The following is a 5,601-nucleotide window of genomic DNA, read 5'->3' as shown; positions in this document are numbered from 1 at the left end:
ATTGGGCAGTTCCCCGGATTCCGATTGGGCGCCCCTCATTGGATACTTGTCTCGGCCCCGCCCCCGCCCGTCCGGATTGGGTAGTTCCCTAGGGCCCACCCCCTGCCGCCTGAGTGACGGGAGCGTTGCGAACACGCGTGGCTCTCCCGCACTGCGGGGACACTGGCTTCTGGGCGAACTGGTTTCAGCCCGGGGCGGAATCGCCCTCTCCCCGCAGTTCGGGCGCCCCGCCGTCGTCTTCCCCCGGGACGGGCGTGGGAACTCCAGACTAGTTTCCCCACGAGGCGACCCCTTGTCCGGACAGGAGGTGGAGGCGAGCGGGCGGCCCGGGCCTGGCAGGGCGAGCGGGGGCTGGGCGGCCCGGGCCTGGCAGGGCGAACGGGGGCTGGGCGCCGGGTCCGTAGGGCCGAGACCTACGTGGGGGCGGGACCCGCAGACGTGACGTCATCGCGCTGCGGGCGCCATGGAGACCCCGCCCAGGGGGCTGCGGATCCGGAGACCCGGTCTGGGGGAAGCCGAACCCGAAGCCTGGCAGGGTGCAGGAGCTTTGCTCATATCAACCAGAAGATATGAGATGTTCATTAAAACCCTCACATTTGGCTGGGCGCAGTGGCTCACGCCTGTAATCCCAGCACTTTGGGAGACCGAGGTGGACGGATCATCTGAGTTCAGGAGTTTGAGACCATCGTGGCCAATATGGTGAAACCCTGTCTCTACTAAAAATACAAAAATCAGCCCGGCGTGGTGCCGGCCGCCTGTAATCTCAGCTACTGGGGATGCTGGGGCAGGAGAATTGCTTGAACCCGAGAGGTGGAGGTTGTAGTGACCCGAGATCGCCCCACTGCAGTCTAGCCTGGGCGACAGAGTGACACTCCATATTAAAAAAACAAAAAAACTCGAGTTCATATTTTAAACTGTAAGGAAAATTTTTTCAGATCATTTTTTTAAGTACATCCCCAAACAATTTGGAAGACTGAAAAGCTGGCCGGGCGCGGTGGCTCACGCCTGTAATCCCAGCACTTTGGGAGGCCGAGGCGGGCCGATCACCTGAGGTCAGGAGTTCAAGACCAGCCTGCCCAACATGGCAAAACCCTGTCTCTACTAAAAATACAAAATTAGTCGGGCGTGGTGGCGCGCACCCGTAATCCCAGCTAGAGAGGCTGAAGCAAGAGAATCGCTTGAGGCCGGGCACGGTGGCTCACGCCTGTTGTAATCCCAGCACTTTGGGAGGCCGAGGCGGGCGGATCACGAGGTCAGGAGATGGAGACCATCCTGGCTAACACGGTGAAACCCCGTCTCTACTAAAAAATACAAAAAAATTAGCCAGGCATGGTGGCGGGTGCCTGTAGTCCCAGCTACTCGGGAGGCTGAGGCGGGAGAATGGCGTGAACCCGGGAGGCAGAGGTTGCAGTGAGCCGAGATGGTGCCACTGCACTCCACCACTCCAGCCTGGGTGACAGAGCGAGACTCCGTCTCAAAAACAAACAAACAAACAAACAACAACAACAACAAAAAGAATCGCTTGAACCCACGGAGGCAGAGGTTGCAGTGAGTCAAGATCATTCCACTGCACTCCAGCCTGGGGGACACAGCAAGACTCTGTCTCAAAAAAAAAAAAAAAAAAAAAAAAAGAAGTCTATGATATTGCACAATAATAGGAATGTATCTAACACCACTGAACTTTAGACTTAAAAATGATGAACATGGTAAATTTTTGTTATTTGTATTTTACTACAATTGTTAGATGTTATATTTAAAACAGAAAAGGCTATATTTCCAAGGATATTGAATCCCTATTTTAACTGACATAAGAAAAACACGCAAAAGTTTAAATGAATTGGATTGAACCTTAGGAGGGAAGTGGTTTTTTAAAAAATTTTTGGTTTTTTCAGTCTTGCTCTGTCCACCCAGGCTGGAGTGCAATGGCAGGATCCCGACTCACTATAAACTCCACCTCCCGGGTTCAAGTGATTATCGTACCTCAGCCTTCCAAATAGGTGAGACTACAGACCTGCCCCGCCACACCCAGCTAATTTTTTTTGTTTGTTTTTTGTTTTTTTGAGACGCAGTTTCGCTCTTGTTGCCCAGGCTGGAGTGCAATGGCGAGATCTCGGCTCACTGCAACCTCTGCCTCCCAGGTTCAAGCGATTCTCCTGGTTCAGCTTCCCGAGTAGCTGGGACTACAGGCACCTGCCATCATGCCTGGCTAATTTTGTATTTTTAGTAGAGACGGGGTTTCTCCGTGGTGGTTGGGCTGGTCTCGAACTCCCAACCTTATGTGATCCGCCCGCCTCGGCCTCCCAAAGTGCTGGGATTACAGGTGTGAGCCACCATGCCCGGCCTACTAATCTTTATTTTTTTAGTAGAGATGAGGTTTCACCATGTTGGCCAGGCTGGTCTCAAACTCTTGACCTCAGGTGATCCACCCGCCTCGGACTTGCAAAGTGCTTGGATTACGGGTGTGAGCCACCACACCCAGCCTTCAATTTTTTTTAAAAAAAGGAAAAACGATTGTGATAGGCCTGAAAACACTGAATACACTTAATAGACAGGGGCTGAAAACCAAACGCAGTTAATGGTTATTCATTTCAGAAAACTCCATAGCTTAAGTGGTTGTTCAAACTCTGATATTGACATTTCATTTAGAAACAATTTTTAAAATTTATTTTTATCTTTCCTAGGAAGGTTTTACACACTTTTATATAAAAATTAATGTTTAGAGGATTGACATAGGAAAGCAGCTTCCAGTTAAAAATAGTGTTCCCCGGGCTTGGTGGCTCACGCCTCTAATCCCAGCACTTTGGGAGGCTGAGGTGGGTGGATAACCTGAGGTGAGGAGTTTGAGACCAGCCTGGCCAACATGGTGAAACCCCCATCTCTAATAAAAATACAAAAAAAATTAGCCGGGCGTGGTGGCGCGTGCCTGTAGTCCCAGCTGCTTGGGAGCTGAGGCAGGAGAATCGCTTGAACCCAGAGGCAGAGGTTGCAGTGAGCCGAAATCTCACCATTGCACTCCAGCCTGGGCAACACAGTGAGACTCCATCTCAAAAAATAAAATATAATTGCTGGAGGGAGATAACAAGACTGAAAACAGTACAGTCAGGAGACTTCTAAGTCAACCCTTCTCAAGAATATGCTGAAAGCTACAGATGCTTTCCCCAAAAAACACATCAATGCACCAGCACACACTTTGCATCCAGTTCAAAGTTGTTCACAGAGCCCCTAAAGAAACTTACTCATCAACCCAATAGGGTCTAGACTGACCATGGATCAAGGATCTCTAAGGAAAAGCAACATGTTCCATTTGGGTGAAAGGAGATCTGACGGGCAACCTCCCTCATTAGCTCAAGGAAAAAGGGAACATTCACAGGAAAGTTAGATGACTCCTAAGAGAAAACTTGTAAAATTTTTTTGAGACAGGGTCTTGCTTTGTCACTCAGGCTGCAGTGCGGTGGTGTGCTCATAGCTCACTGCAGCCTCAGCCTCCTGGGTTCAAGCGGTCCTTCCACCTCAGCCCCCAGAGTAGTTGGGACTACAGGCGTGAGCCACCATGCCTGGCTAATGTTTGTATTTTTTGCAGAGACTGGGTCTATGTTGCCCAGGCTGGTTTTGAACACCTGGGCTCAAGTGATCCTCCCACCTCAGGCTCCCAAAATACTGGGATTGCAGTTGTGAGCCACTACACCCAGCTTTCCAAGAGAACATTTGGAAAACAGTTCCCCTGCTTGGTGGCCTGGCAAATGAGGTGTGGCTTTGTACAGGGTGCTCAAGGTCAAATCCAGAGTCCACTACTTTTTTTTTTTTTTTGAGACAGAGTCTCACTGTCACCCAGGCTAGAGTGCAATGGCACCATCTCGGCTCACTGAAACCTCAGCTATTCTCATGCCACAGCCTCCTGAATAGCTGGGCCTAGAGGTGTGCACCACGACGCCCAGATTTTTTTTTTTTTTTTTTTTTTGAGACAGAGTTTCACTCTTGTTGCCCAGAGCTGGAGTGTAATGGTACTGTTCCGGCTCACAGCAACCTCCACCTCCTGGGTTCAAGCGATTTTCCTGCCTCAGCCTCCGAGTAGCTGGGATTACGGGCATGCACCACCACGCCAGCTAATTTTGTATGTTTAGTAGAGATGCGGTTTCTCCATGTTGGTCAGGCTGGTCTCGAACTCCTGACCTCAGGTGATCCACCCATCTCGGCCTCCCTAATTTTTGTATTTTTTGGTAGAGATGGGGCTTCACCATGTTGGCCAGGCTGGTCTCGAACTCCTGACCTCAAGTGATCCACCCACCTCAGCCTCTCAAAGTGCTGGGATCACAGGTGTGAGCCACTGTGCCCAGCCCAGATTCTACTCCTTTCTAATTGTGTGACCTTGAGCAAATTATTTCCGTTTTGTCTTCTGTAAAACGGAATGTGAATAGTGATTATCTCATGGGGTCGTGAGGGCTAAATGAAGAACCACATGGAAGTACTTGGCTGGTGCTTGGTATACAGTAAGCATCCAATACATGTTCATGACGATAATGCACATCAGCACTCCTGGTCTCGATTTTGCTAGGGACATCTCACAGGCGGGACTTTTCCCAGGCCACCAAAGGTCATTCCACCCTCTATGTCCCAAAGTCTACTATACTATGTCTCTACCATCTAGGTACCCACAGTCTATCCTGACTCATCAATGAGGTTCTGTATCCTTCACGATTTTGGGTGCTATTTGATTTGTATTCATTGTCAAAATGATTATAGCAATACAAAATGAAACGGCAAAAGACACAAAATCACACATAATCGGAACACCCCAATCATCACGTAAATGATTCATTTCGTCACGTCTCCGTCCAGCCTTTGTCCTTTTGTGAATGGATCAAATTACTAGTACTATTTTGAAGCCCTTGTATTTTTTAAACGTTACCTCCAAAGCACTTTCTGCCTTAGCATATACTCTGGATCAACACAGTAGCGCAGAAGACAAACGGATCTGGCTAAGTGGCCAATGTGAAACACTGAAACAGAATGCTGAAATAAAGGCCAGGCACAGTGGTTCACACCCATAACCCCAGCATGGCAGCTCACACCCGTAACCCCAGCACGGCGGCTCGCACCCGTAATCCCAGCAAGGGCGGCTCGCGCCCGTAATCCCAGCAAGGGCGGCTCACGCCCATAATCCCAGCAAGGGCGGCTCACGCCCGTAATCCCAACACAATGGCTCACACCCGTAACCCCAGTATGGGCGGCTGGCGCCCGTAACCCCAGCGAGGTGGCTCACACCTGTAATCCCAGCACGGTGGCTCGCGCCCGTAATCCCAGCACAGTGGCTCACACCCGTAATACCAACACTTTGGGAGGCCAAGGTGGGTGGATTGCTTGAGCTCAGGAGTTTGAGACCAGCCTGGGCAACCTGGTGAAAGCCCATCACTACAAAAATACAAAAAAACAATTTAGCTGGGTGTGGTAGCGGTGCACATGTGTAGTCCCAGCTACCGGAGAGGCTGAGGTGGGAGGACTGCTTGAGTCCAGGAGATGAAGGCTGGCTACAGGGAGCTATGATCACGCCACTGCACTTCAGCCTCAGCAACAGAGTGAAAACTTGTCTCAAATAAACCCAGA

The sequence above is a fragment of the Gorilla gorilla genome, chromosome 20 (genome assembly GCF_029281585.2).
Source record: "Gorilla gorilla gorilla isolate KB3781 chromosome 20, NHGRI_mGorGor1-v2.1_pri, whole genome shotgun sequence".
Classification (NCBI taxonomy): Eukaryota; Metazoa; Chordata; class Mammalia; order Primates; family Hominidae; genus Gorilla; species Gorilla gorilla.
This window is presented reverse-complemented; position numbering follows the sequence as displayed.